Genomic DNA, 13,645 nt, shown 5'->3' with positions numbered 1-13,645 from the left:
GCATGCTGGGCGATTTTTAGGCACAGTAATGCCCAGAGACAATGGGGTCTTAGGACAGGAAGTTGAACCAACTAGGACAGTGGTTCTCAACCTTCCTAGTGCCGTGACCCCTTAATAAAATTTCCCAGGTTGTGGGGACACCTAACAGTAAAAAAAATATCGTAGCATGGGTTGTGAGCACCCAAGACAAGACAAGTAATTTGCGCCCCGAACACATTAACGTTTAGAGCTCCCTGAGTTCCTTCCACAATATTAAAACCCTTTTGTGGTGTCTCATAGCAGTGACTCCTCCAGCCCCTCCCACTTCACATTCATCACCAGTCAGCTGACCTCTAGTCTCTGCCCCCCAGCCATGCCATGAACTGAATGGGCGCCTGTGAAGAGGCTGAGTGGGCAAAAAGGCTGGGAGAGCAGTGCAGGCTTTTGGAACAGCCCAGGATTCGTGACCCCTGGCAAATCATCATTCGACCCCCCAGGTTGAGAACCAGTGACCTAGGACCAGAAACTAGGCAGATAACGAAATCTTGTTCCTATGTACCATTACTAGTTTAAAAGTGTCAATAAAATAAGAACCCAAGTTGTTTTATAGACCATTTAGACTCTGCTAACTAATGTTATTCTGCTGTCAAGCAGTTTCTAAATGTTTGGTTGGAACCTTGTTGAAACATCAAGGCTTTATATTAATCTTAAAGCGGAGTTACACCCTAAAAATTCACTTTCTATTAACAGCTTGCCTTTAATGTAAAAAATAAAATAAATTTTTTTTTTTTTTTTTTACTCACTTTTATCTAGCTGTTACTAGGCAGAGTACATTTTTAGGGTGGAACTCCGCTTTAAGATTAATATAAAGCCTTGATGTTTCAGCAAGGTTCCAACCAAACATTTCAAAACTGCTTGATAACAGAATAACATTAGTTAGCAGACTCTAAATGGTCTATAGAACAACTTGGGTTCTTATTTTATTGACACTTTTAAACTAGTAATGGAACATAGGAACAATTTAGGCATCTAGAAATAGTCAAAACTCTTGTTCTGCATACTTGTTCAAGGCCACTGACTCAAAAATTATTGAAGTATTGGACCCGCATGACAGGGAAATAGAAAACTAAACAAAAAGCAACCGGCACAGTCAGTAAACTCCCTAAAGTGAGTAGCAAGCATACATAAGTGATTTTACAACACCCTTGTACAGTATCAATACATAAAATACTGCAGGGCTATCCCGAGATTTGTCATATACATTAATTTACATGAATGAAGAAGCCCTGTTGGGGGCTTAATGCATATAGGAGTGGAACTTGCCAATGCCGCCATCACGTTTTATATCTGGGAACTGGTGGTGAGCTGGAGTATCTTTAAGTTGTATGTTATTTTTATATATCTTTTATGTAAGTGTGTTTTGTAACCCTTTTTATTGTTATAAATTGCATAGGAAGAGCACTATTAGGCTTCCTTTCTATTTTATTAATCAACTTCAATATGTTAAAAATTCTGCAGCCAGAATGGTACAAGTCATCATATCACCCCTATGCTGGAGTCCTTGCACTGGCTACCCCTCAAGTTTCATATAGACTTTAAGATCCTCTTAGGCCCCGTACACACGACCGAACATGTTTGCTGAAACTGGTCCGCGGACCAGTTTCAGCAGACATGTTCGGTCGTCTGTACAGCCGAGCGGACAGGATTCCAGCGTACATTTGCCCGCCAGACCGTTTTCGAGCGGGCAAATGTTTCTAAACTTGCTTAGAAACATGCCCGCTGGAATCCTGTCCGTTGGACATGTTCGGTTGTCTGTACATGTCCGAGCGGCCGCCATCCCTCGCATGCGTCAAATGACTTTGACGCATGTGTGGAAGCATTGAACTGCCAGGGCCGCGCATGTCGCCGCGTCATCATCGCGGCGACGGTGCGGCCTCGTCTGCCGCGTATCGTGTACGCGCGGATTTCTGTATGATGGTGTGTACAGCCATCATACAGAAATCTGCGGGCGGGCATGTATGCTGAAAACGGTCCGGCGGACCGTTTTCATCGTACATGTTTGCCCGTCTGTACGAGGCCTAAGTCATAAGTTATAAGGCTCTTCACGGCTTGGCACCCCATTATCTCTCTGAACTTTTATCATCTTAATCCCCCCCCTTATAACCTCATACTCCTCAAATTCTGGTTTGCTATGTGTCCCCTCTACTCACCTACACTCAATGGGAGCCTTCTCCTGCTATGTTCCAAAATTCTGGAATTCACTTCCTAAGAATATCAGAGAGTCATCTTCTCTAGACTCATTCAGATCAAATCTAAAAACATTTTTCTTTAGACAGGCTTTCATTTAGTTGTCCCCTTGTTCTTTATGTTATCCTGTGTATTTCTTGTGTTCTCCTTGTAAAGTGATTTGAGGAGCCACCTTTAAAGGCACTATATAAAATAAAGTTTATTATTATTATTATTATTTGCCATTCCTATAATGGTGAGTTGTGGAAGATGTCTGCTGAAGTAGTAATTACTGAAGATAAATCTGAATTGTGTGCCCATATATGCATTCTGCTGTTTTGACCTCTTAGGAAGTTTTGGACTTATTTATCATTCACCTTTGTTTATTACATGGTGTGTGATGACAATTACATTTTCCTGCTATAATTTCTGGGGATCTTTACGAATTCATACGTATCGGCCTAAACTGAGGAAAAAAACATTTTATATATTTTTTGGGCATATTTATTATAGCAAAAAGTAAAAAAATAGCATTTTTTTTAAATTGTTGCTATATTTTTGTTTATAGCGCAAAAAATAAAAACCGCAGAGGAGATCAAATACCACCAAAAGAAAGCTATATTTGTGGGACAAAAAGGATGCCAATTTTGTTTGGGAGCCACTTTGCACGACCGCGCAATTGTCAGTTTAAGCGATGCATTGCCGAATCGCAAAAAGTGGCCTGGTCCTTTAGCTACAAAATGGTCTGTGGCTAAAGTGGTTAAAGGGGTTGTAAAGGTACATATTTTTTTCACCTTAATGCATTCTATGCATTAAGGTGAAAAAACATTAGAGCATTAGAACCCCCCCCCCCACCTGAGCCCCCGTTTACTTACCTGACCCCTTTGAAAGTCCCGCACCGTGAACGCTCGGACTTATCGGTCGGCTTCTCAGCTCATTCATTTGTTGATTGAAAGCAGCGCAGACATTGGCATTGTGCTGCTGTCAATCATAATCAATGAAGCGGCGTGCCGGGGGGCGGGCCGAGTGATACAGTGAGCAGCTATAGCCGCCGGCTGTATCACGGGAGCCCGCTCGCAAGAACTTACCACCATGCGAGAGAGCATGAAGACGAGGTTCGGGGCCACTCTGTGCATAACGAGCTGCACAGTGGAGGTAATTATACATGTTTGTTATTTTAAAAAAAAATTCTCTTTAGTGTTCCTTTAAAGTGGATATAAACCCGATATTTTTTTTTTTTTGCTGTCACAATGTAGAGTATAGGATTTCCTATCATCTGTTCCCAGTCTTGCCACACAGAGTTAATCCAGCTCTGAGCAATCCTCTTTTCTTTTTTCAGTGAGATAAACAGGAGAAAACTTTTGTCTGTTCTTCCCCCTTGCTGTGAATGACAGGTTATTTACATATCTCATGCACTAGCCTGGAGACAGGCATTATTTTTCTGAAGTCATGTGGTTACTTTTCTGGATTTTGACTGGATGTTAGAGAATTTAGTGTAAGGAATACACAGGAGTAAATGCATGTTGACAAGGGGAGTGTAGAGGTGGGCAGGAAATCTACTGACATCACGACTCCACCCACCAAGCTCCAGACAACAGACCCACCCACAGAATCTGCAGTTTTTCAGTTCTTATAACAGACAGAGGAGAGACATTTGACAGGTAAGGATACATGTAGGAGGCATGTATATCCTTATAGATCAGCACCATGGCAGTAGTTTAGAAAGGATGAGAGCGGGTTTACATCTACTTTAAAATATGTAGTACAAAAAAAGCTAAAAAAACTTGTTGAAATACAGGAGAAAAGCTTAGGTGGCAAGGATGGAGATTGTGCCATGGTAGCAAAACTCTATCAAAAATTACAAAAAAAAGGTCCAAAATTCACAGAAAGAATTAAGGACAAAGACCCCAATCGATATCTCTCATACCAACAATATGATTATTATTACAGGTACTTGTATAGCACAGTCAATTTACGCCGCGCTTTACATATATATTGGTAGACCCTGCCCTCAGGGGGCTTATAATCTAAGGTTCCTAATTCACATTCATAAATGCACATAGTCAGGCCAATTTAGACAGGATTAACCTACATCATGTCTTTGGAGTCTTTGGAGTTTAGGAGGAAACCCACGCAGGCACAGGGAAAACATGCAAACTCCAGAGATGTAGTGTCATGGTTGGGATTTGAACCTGACAACCCTATATAATATTCACTACACAAATGTTTAAGAGAAATATTGTGATAGGGAGCACAATTTAAGGAAGCTAATAGAATAACCTATAAAGACAAAAAAAAACTGGGGTAAGTCTATTGACAGGATTTACTTGAGTGAATAAATGGTCTCCAACTAATGAATAATATGGATGGGATGTGTAAGTTCACATGATGTCATGGCAAAAGGTGAATGTTACGGACCCAGTACTCAAGAGGAGAATGTCCACCGTACTAGCATGATCTAAGATCCCTTAGCTCACCCATTTAATGGGATACAGCCACTTAACAATAGACATTTAACAAACACTGATGTAGACGACTTAATTTATATCCTGACAATCTCAGGGCTAACCCATCCTGCCGTCTGATTCAAATTAATATGGTGAGACAGTGCAATCTATAGACAAAACAGACCACATCTCACCTTCCAACGTTTCAACCAGCAGAGAGAATGGCTGCCAACTGGGCAGTTGGTTTTATTATCAGCACAAGATCACAAAATGCATTCTCATTGGTCAACCTATACATTTCACACCCACTGATTACTCCCATTCAGTCTCTTATTACACGGCCCCTGTGAGTCTGTCATTGGTCAGTTCATATAGAAGGGTGGTTTCTCCTCACAAGTTCATTCCAGACTAGCTGCACACACCCTTCTTGTCATGTGGCATAAAGTCCCCTTGTGTCTTTTTTCAGACTCATTCGCCATTTTACATAGAATTCCTTTGGTGGGGGTGAAGAGAAGGGGGTTTTGGAATGAGAAATTTAGGAGTGAGGGGAATGGAGCTGCTTCTTGATTTCAATAGTTCTCTCTCTGTATGTCCATCCAAGTTTAAATATACTCTAAAAACATATTTGACAAAACTTATCAAGAAAAATAAGCAGTATTGATCATTCTCATACATACGTATGCATAATGCGTATAACAACAAATAAGCAGTATAAGGAATATAAAAACAATATATAAGAATATAAGAAAAGCAACATTTAAGTGATTCTAATAATAAAAAGAATTAGCCTAATTTGAAAATAGGGATTTTAGAATCATCTCCACCACAACACCACCTCAAACTTTCTAGCAATGGTCTGAGACACTCCTACAATATTCTAGCAGTCTGAAAGGTGGAATTATTTATCTTCATATATTTCTTGAGAGATATTGTTCATAAATATTACTGTCCCAAGTGAAAGAGCCTCCCCATTCCTTCAGCATTCATTAAGAAGTTGTCCATCATTTTCTTGGTGTGCCCCTAATAGACACAGGATAACTTACACATAAGCAGGGGCTGGGGAACTGAGAAAGGAGTTTCCCAACCTCTCTAAGGTAAGCTGGTTTCCACAAGCTTTTAGTACAATTACAAGATTTTAAACTGAAGATGTGTTTGGTAACACTATCTTTTTTCAGAATTTGTATCTTAAATTTGTTACATGTCCATAATTAAAGCTCAGTGAATAAAGGATTAGACAGAACAAGAAACATGTCATGCAAAACAGACGTATTTTAGTAAGGCTGGAGCTAGCACTCACAGAATGCCCACAATACTCACTGCAACGCCTTCAGGCAGGAATCACACAATCTTCTGTTATTACACTATACTATTTTTGCTGCGCAAGAGGAAAGGATTAATAATTAATACAGTTTCTCTGCTTGTCTTCTATCTTTAAAGCTCTCAATAGGTGTAATGAAAAAAAAATGGACCTAATGATATATTGATATCATGGTGAGACTATATCAAAGCAAGGTCTGTCCAACCTTGTATAAATCATACATCGCAAGATTGCTAAGGTTTCACAATATATTATGCTGTACTACTTTATTTAGTATTGTATATCACTGGCTTCCAGCTTGGGACTGACCCACTGCTATCCTAGTAATCATCATTGACAAATTACGTTCTGTATTTTGTAGATAAATATACCGTATTTTCCGGCGTATAAGGCGACCAGGCGTATAAGACGACCCCCTAATTTTACATTTTTTTTACGATTTTTTTGCCTGTACTAACCGTATAAGACGACCCCCATTCCGATGCTTCATATTTCTTTCTTCTGGCGCCATATTCTTCTTCATTCTTGCTGGAGATGGAGCCAATCACAGTGAGCGATGTATTCTATTAATGAATACAAAGCCAGCTTGGATTGGCAGAGGCTGTAACATCATCAGCCCACGCCTCTCTGACTCTCAAAGCCAATCCGAGCAGCCTACTGTATGTAGGCACTCGGATTGGCAGAGGTTGTTAACCCAATCAGAGCAGGCTCTGTATTAATTTGAATACGTCGCTCACCGGGATTGGCTAAGTGATATATACTGTATGTAGCCAAAGCTACATACAGTATTACCGCACATCCAGCAGGCATCCGAGCAGCTGACCCAGCATATAAGACGACACCTGCTTTTTGGCCAGTTTTTTTAAGTGTAAAATGTAGTCTTATAAGCCAGCAAATACAGTAGAATGAGTAGTTTAACCTAAACAAAATGTTTTCTTTGTGGAATAATGCCACAATGAGACTTTTAATCTATATAATCTCAATATACATTTCTGGCATACTGTGTCATGTTACTCAGGGTTCTGGAGGATGTTGTGGAAGGTTTTTTTTAATTATTTATTTTTACATTATTCCTGATGAGAAAAATTGTTATATGTGTAAATAAATAAATATTCCAATGCTCAAAATGGCATCAATCAAAAATTTATAGAAATGTATAAGTCATAAATCTATCCAGTACTGTGACTCTTCCCGCTCTCCACGTTACAGTGCAGAGGAGACCGGCGGAGGCTGGGGGAAGGACTATTTGCAAGACTGTGTTCCTGATCGACCCGTCAGCTGCCACGGTCAACGGGTCAATCGCAATCAACGGCTTGCCGACTCTGTTTTAAAGGAAAGAATTTTGTTAAGTGTTATAATTACCTACTCTCTTTTTTTGGGTCCCCCTGCCAGTGGTTCTGGCTCCCTTCCCTGCCAAGTGCCCCCAATAACAAGCTTCTTGCTATGCGGCTACTTGAGACTGCTCGTTTCTGAGCTGCGCTCTGTGTGTCCATTTCACACACAGAACGTGTCTCGGCCCCGCCCCTCTATTACCTCATTGGCTTACTGACTGTTATTGACAGCAGCTGGAGACAATGGCTCCCACTGCTGTGTGAGCCAATGAGGAGAGAGAGACCTGGGAGAGCCACTGCTCTCATGCACATAGCTGGACCGAGATTGGGCACGGGTGAGTATTAGGGGGACTGTGAGGCGAGCTGCACCCAGAAGTTTTTTTTACCTCAATGCATAGAATGCAATAACGTAAAAATATTGAGCCTTTAGAACCACTTTAACCACTTCAATGCTGGGCACTTTCACCCCCTTCCTGCCCAGGCCAGCTTTCAGCGCTGTCGCACTTTGAATGACAATTGCGTGGTCATGCAACACTGTACCAAAATTACATTTCTATAATTTTTTCACATAAATAGAGCTTTCTTTTGGGGTATTTAATTCCCACTATGCTTTTTATTTTTTGCTAAATAAATGAAAAAAATCTGAGAATTTGGGAAAAATTTGTTTTTCTTTGTTTCTGTTATAATATTTTGCCAATAAATAATCTTTCTTCATAAATGTAGGCCAAACTGTACTCTGCTACACTTCTTTGGTGAAAATAATCCAAATCAGTGTTGAATAATTAGTCTAGGAAAGTTATAGAATCCACAAACTATGGTAAAAATACAGGGCCAGATTCAGGTAGAATTGCTTAAATCGGTGGCGGCGTAACGTATCACATTTACGTTACACCGCCGCAAGTTTTATGGGCAAGTGCTTGATTCACAAAGCACTTGCCTGTAAACTTGCGGTGGGGTAGCGTAAATCCGTCCGGCGCAAGCCCGCCTAATTCAAATGGGGCGTGTATCATTTAAATTAGGCGCGTTCCCGCGCCGAACGTACTGCGCATTCTCCGTTTTTTTATTTTCCGCCGTGCTTTGCGCGAAATGACGTCGCACCGACGTAATTTTTTGAACGGCGACGTGCGTTACGTCCTTTCCTATTCACAGACGACTTACACAAAAAAAAAAAAAAAAATTTAAATTCGACTCGGGAACGACGGCCATACTTTAACATGGCAAGTCTAAATATAAGCCAAGAAATAGCAGCCGTAACTATACGCCGGGAAAAGCCGACTAGCGACAACGTAAGAGAATGCGACAAACGCGCGTACCTTCGTGGATCGCCGTAAACAGCTAATTAGCATACCCGACGCGGAAAATGACGTGAACTCCACCCAGCGGGCGCCGAAGTATTACACCTACGATCCGAAGGCGTACGAAGCCGTACGCCTGTCGGATCGAAGCCAGAAGCCGTCGTATCTTGGTTTGAGGATTCAAACTAAAGATACTACACGGCAAATTTGAAAATACGCCGGCGTATCAGTAGATACACCGGCGTATTTCAGCTGTGAATCTGGCCCTAAGCGTCCAAGAAAATGGTCCAAAAATACCATACCAACAGTGAAGTTTGGAGGTGGGAACACCATGGTGTGGGGCTGTTTTTCAGTATACAGTACTGGCAAACTTCATATCATTGAAGGAAGGATGAATGGAAAAATGGACCAAGACAATCTTGATAAAAATCTGCTGCCATCTATCAGGATGATGAAGAGAAACCAAGGGTGGACATTTAAGACAATGATCCCAAACACAAAGTCAAGGAAACTCTCAATTGGTTTCAAAGAAAGAAAATGAAGCTGTGCGAATGACCCAGCCAATCACCTGACTTGAATCTAATAGAAAATCTATGGAAAGATAAGAGTTCATATACTGTAATGCCCTGTACACACGATAGGTTAGTCTGATGAAAACGGTCTGATGGATTTTTCCATCAGTTATCAGATTAAGCTGACTGATGATCCGTCGTGCCTACACACCATCAGTTAAAAAACCGATTGTGTCAGAACGCGGTGACGTAAAACACAACGACATGCTGAAAAAAATGAAGTTCAATGCTTCCAAGCATGCGTCGACTTGATTCTGAGCATGCATGGATTTTTAACCGATGGACGTTTTTTCTATAGGTTTTTTATCCATCAGATAATATTAAAACGAGTTCCTATTTTTTTAACCTATGGATAAATAACCGATGGGGCACACACAAGATCGGTTTGGTCTGATGAAAACGGTCCATCAGACCGTCTTCATCAGACTAACCTATTGTGTGTACGCAGCATAAGTGGCACATGGAACAATAAAAGAGGATTGCTCAGAGCTGGATTCACTGTGTGGCAAGACTGGGCACAGTTGATAGGAAATCTTACACTCTACATTGTGACATCAAAAAAAGAAATAAAACATTTTGGGTTTACATCCACTTTAACTTCTATTGCATGCAATACCATATGTGGCCAGAGGCGGGGGGTGTCAGAGAGACCAGAAGAGACACGGAAATACTCAGAGACCGCAAAGTTACAGTCGAAAAGGCTTGGAAGCACTCAGGAATAGAGTGTTTCTGAGTTTATCCGAATGGCTCTGCGTGGCTCCGAACGGTTCTGAGTGTCACTGGCACCCCCACACCTCAGGCCAAATTCAGTACTGCACACCGCAGAGGCTTGAATCCTGCTCATTTTGCACGACAACATTCGCAAACCGAGTCAGGATTTTGAAAAAAAAAAGCTTGTATTGCGAAGCGTTCTTTAACCTCGTTATTCGCAATCCGAGGTTCCACTGTATCTCTGTTTTCCATAAAGCAGAAAGCACAATCCTAATTCTCTTTCGATCATATTCTTTACCCATTCTACATATTCTTCTAAGGCAGAGAACCATTTTAATATTCTGCTGGTGTGGGACTGGTTTTTGTTGGCAATGTCTCTGCTCTTCACTTTCTCTTCTTTTCTAAACGATCTCTGCAAATTTATACAACTAAGGTTTAATTTTTCTCATGAGAGAACTTGAAGGCTCATAAAGTACACTACTTTTTTTATCCTCGCAGTCCATCATTAAATCTAGCCACTTGTCTATGAATGCTTTTCTTTAGACCTGCTTAGATTTAGTAATTGAATGCGTCCTGTAATTCTATTATCGATAGCTGAGTGAAATACAGACAGAGGTCTGGAAGTGCATAATACCAGTGTAGCATATCACATTTCTGCAGGGTAAAATTGATCGGAGATGCTTAAGGGCATATTTATAAAGCAGCGAATGTGACTTTCACTCATTATTCATAGGTGCTGCATCAGTCACTGTCATTTAGAATACATGCACCTGGAAGATGTATCTGTAGGGTGAATTGGTGAATGTCAGATTCACTACTTTCTAAATATGCCCCTCAGCGCCTAGGTATCCGTACTGATGTTCCAGTCAGTTTCCCTGTAGCAGTGCAAGTGAGCACACAGATTGCTGCAGGGCATATTTGAATTCAAGGTCTCTCTAGTAGCTAGAGATCTGTAGAAGCACTCGTTGTAAAGGGCTCTTCAGGAACCATGAGCTGAGGCTTTGGACTTTGAAGCCTAAATAGTGCATTCGAGCACCTCTGTCGGAGTGCTTCAGCTATAAGTGATTCCAAGAAGTGACAACTGTCTTTCTAATTAAGGTGGATTTCTCTCCTGCATAAATTAATTCAGAATGTTTGTGTTTTACTTTGTTCAAAGAAGAACCTGGGACTTAAAATTCAATGCAGGTCTCTCTTGATCTTTGTTTCCAATATTTTTATTAAGTTTTCAAAGAGAAATAAAAATCAGGGAGAGGGGTATACAAAGAAAGTTAGGAGCGGGGGGAGGGAAAATATGCACCCGCAGTCCACATCTGGGGGGCCATCAATCCAATACAGATTATTGCATATTTACACATAACAGTTACATATCTAGTATCCAGTATCCATAACGTTCCCCCCAGAACCATCTCCTAACAGGGATAATCGTCAACTTAGCCCGGGATCCCCCAGTTGTGGCGCTATCCAGGCCCAAAGGGCCAACATACCCCAGCCCACTACCTCTGAATTGGTAACATATCAGTAGTAGAGCAGAGAGGAAGGAAGAAGAGGAGGAAAAAGGATAGAAGAGGAGAAGGGAAAGAAGAGCGAGAGAGAAAAAAAAAAAAAAAAAAAAAAAAAAAAAAAAACAAAAAAAAGAAAAAAAAAAAAGGGGGGAGGGATGGCGCATCCCCATCCACCAGCCTTGAGTTGGATCAGTGTACATTCGTGAGGTAAGTGATCCAGGGATCCCACACCTTATCAAAAACCTTGACTTTGTCATTCAGAATGGCTGACAACCTCTCGTTCACCATGATCCATGACAACTTAGACTTCAAGAGGCAAAAAGGGACAGTGGGGGATCTCCATGACTTGGCGATGGAAATTCTAGCTGCCACAAAAATAAAAGCTATCAGTTTTTTTCAAGTACTTTGACGTACCCTCCACCGGGCGTCCCAGCAGTGCATGCAGAGGCGACTTAACGAGGTTCACCTGGGTTATAGAATAGATAAAATTGTAGGTGCGTATCCAGAATCGCCTCACCTTTTGACATATCCACCAAGTGTGGTACATGGATCCGTCCTCATTGCACCCTCTAAAGCACCGCGGAGACGCCCCTGGGACAAAGGTGGCTATTCGCGCAGGGACCATGTACCACCGTAACAACACTTTGTAATTGGCCTCAATTAAAGAGGTGTTAATATAGGATCTAGACGCCCCCTGTATCAGCTTGCTCCATTCCGCCATTTCAAGAGCCGTGCCAAGATCCTGTTCCCACTTTTGCATATAAACCAACTTTTGAGTATTAGAGGACAACAAGCTGTAGATTATTGATATGTGACCGGAGTGTTTGTCAAAGGTTCTACAAAGTTGTTCCATAGCCGTTGATGTGGAGAGGTCCGAAGAGCGGTTCAAAGTCCCCAAAAAGTGAGCAATCTGAGCGTATCGAAAGTATTCAGCTTTTGGAAGATCATACCTCTCCTGTAGAACCGACTTTGACAAAGCCCCCTTGTGGTCGCATAGATCCGCTATCCTCAGTAGACCCTTATTGATCCACCAATTAAAGTCCTGGGGCCGGAGACCCGGGGTGAACTCGGGGTTGTGGAATAGTGAAGCCATCGGGGTGTGTGGTGATTTAAATTGATATGTTTTTGCTAGGCGATCCCAGAGGCTCAGGGAGAATGACAGAGACGGACACATCACAGACGGCCTATTCCGTCCCCTCAGCCACATCAGGTGGCTGATCTCTCTGTCTGGAATCAAGGAAGACTCCAATCCCATCCAAAGCGGTTTGGATCGACCCGTGTGAAAACGGATCAGCTGAGCCAACTGGGCTGAGTGGTAATACTTAAGGAGGTCCGGCATACCTAATCCTCCTCCCGATTTAGGTGTGTATAATGTTTTCCTGTTCACCCTAGGCCTCTTATGGTCCCATATGTAATCGAGTAGTTTGGCCTGAAACTTCCTAAGATCCGCGCTCACAACAGCTAATGGGAGAGTTCTAAATAGGTACAACACCTTAGGCAAGATGATCATCTTGACCGAATACAGCCTACCGAACCATGACGGGGGTTTAGTTGACCACCTCTGAAGGTCCTCTAACAACTTGCGGAACAGGGGGGGATAGTTCTTCCTATATAGTGTAGTAAGAGTAGGTGTTAAATAAATACCCAGGTAAGGGAGGGCTTCCTCTTGCCATCTAAAAGTGTACTGACCTTGCAAGGCTCGGACTATGTGGGGCCTCAGGGAGACGCAGAGAGCCTGGGATTTGGAATGATTTACCCGCAAACCCGTAAACGTCGCAAAATGTCCCAGTACCCCCTTCAGGATTGGCAAGGAGGTAACCGGAGAGGAGAGGAGCATCAGTATGTCATCCGCGAACAGGGCACATTTATGCTCCCGTCCCCCACAGCAGACCCCCAATATGTCCGGATGTGCTCTAATCTTGGTCGCCAAGGGCTCCAAAGCCAAGATAAACAACACTGGGGACAGTGGGCAGCCTTGTCGGGTACCTCTATGTATAGGGATGTCTTGAGACCTATAGCCCTTGACCACCTAGTTGGCAACGGGAGCGTTGTATATTGTTCTAAGTGTCGTCAGAAAATGTGACCCAAACCCATATCTCTCTAAAATAAAAAAAAGGTAATCCCAGGATAGTGAGTCGAACGCCTTCTGCAGATCTAACCCTAGTAGTAAAGCCCCTCTCTGTCCTCCCCCATCCCAGCCCGAGTTTAGCGCAGATATGATGTCTATGATTCTTCTAGTCTGGTCTGGGGCCTGTCTATGGGGG

General features: G+C 42.1%; 1 protein-coding gene across 1 annotated transcript in view; it reads left to right on the top strand.

Moving 5' to 3' along the window:
* Positions 1-13,645, top strand: part of PLPP4 (phospholipid phosphatase 4) — a 188,411-nt gene that overhangs the window by 151,631 nt on the left and 23,135 nt on the right. The gene's annotated exons all lie outside the window — the stretch shown is intronic.

The sequence above is a fragment of the Rana temporaria genome, chromosome 8 (assembly GCF_905171775.1).
Source record: "Rana temporaria chromosome 8, aRanTem1.1, whole genome shotgun sequence".
Classification (NCBI taxonomy): Eukaryota; Metazoa; Chordata; class Amphibia; order Anura; family Ranidae; genus Rana; species Rana temporaria.
This window is presented reverse-complemented; position numbering and strand designations above follow the sequence as displayed.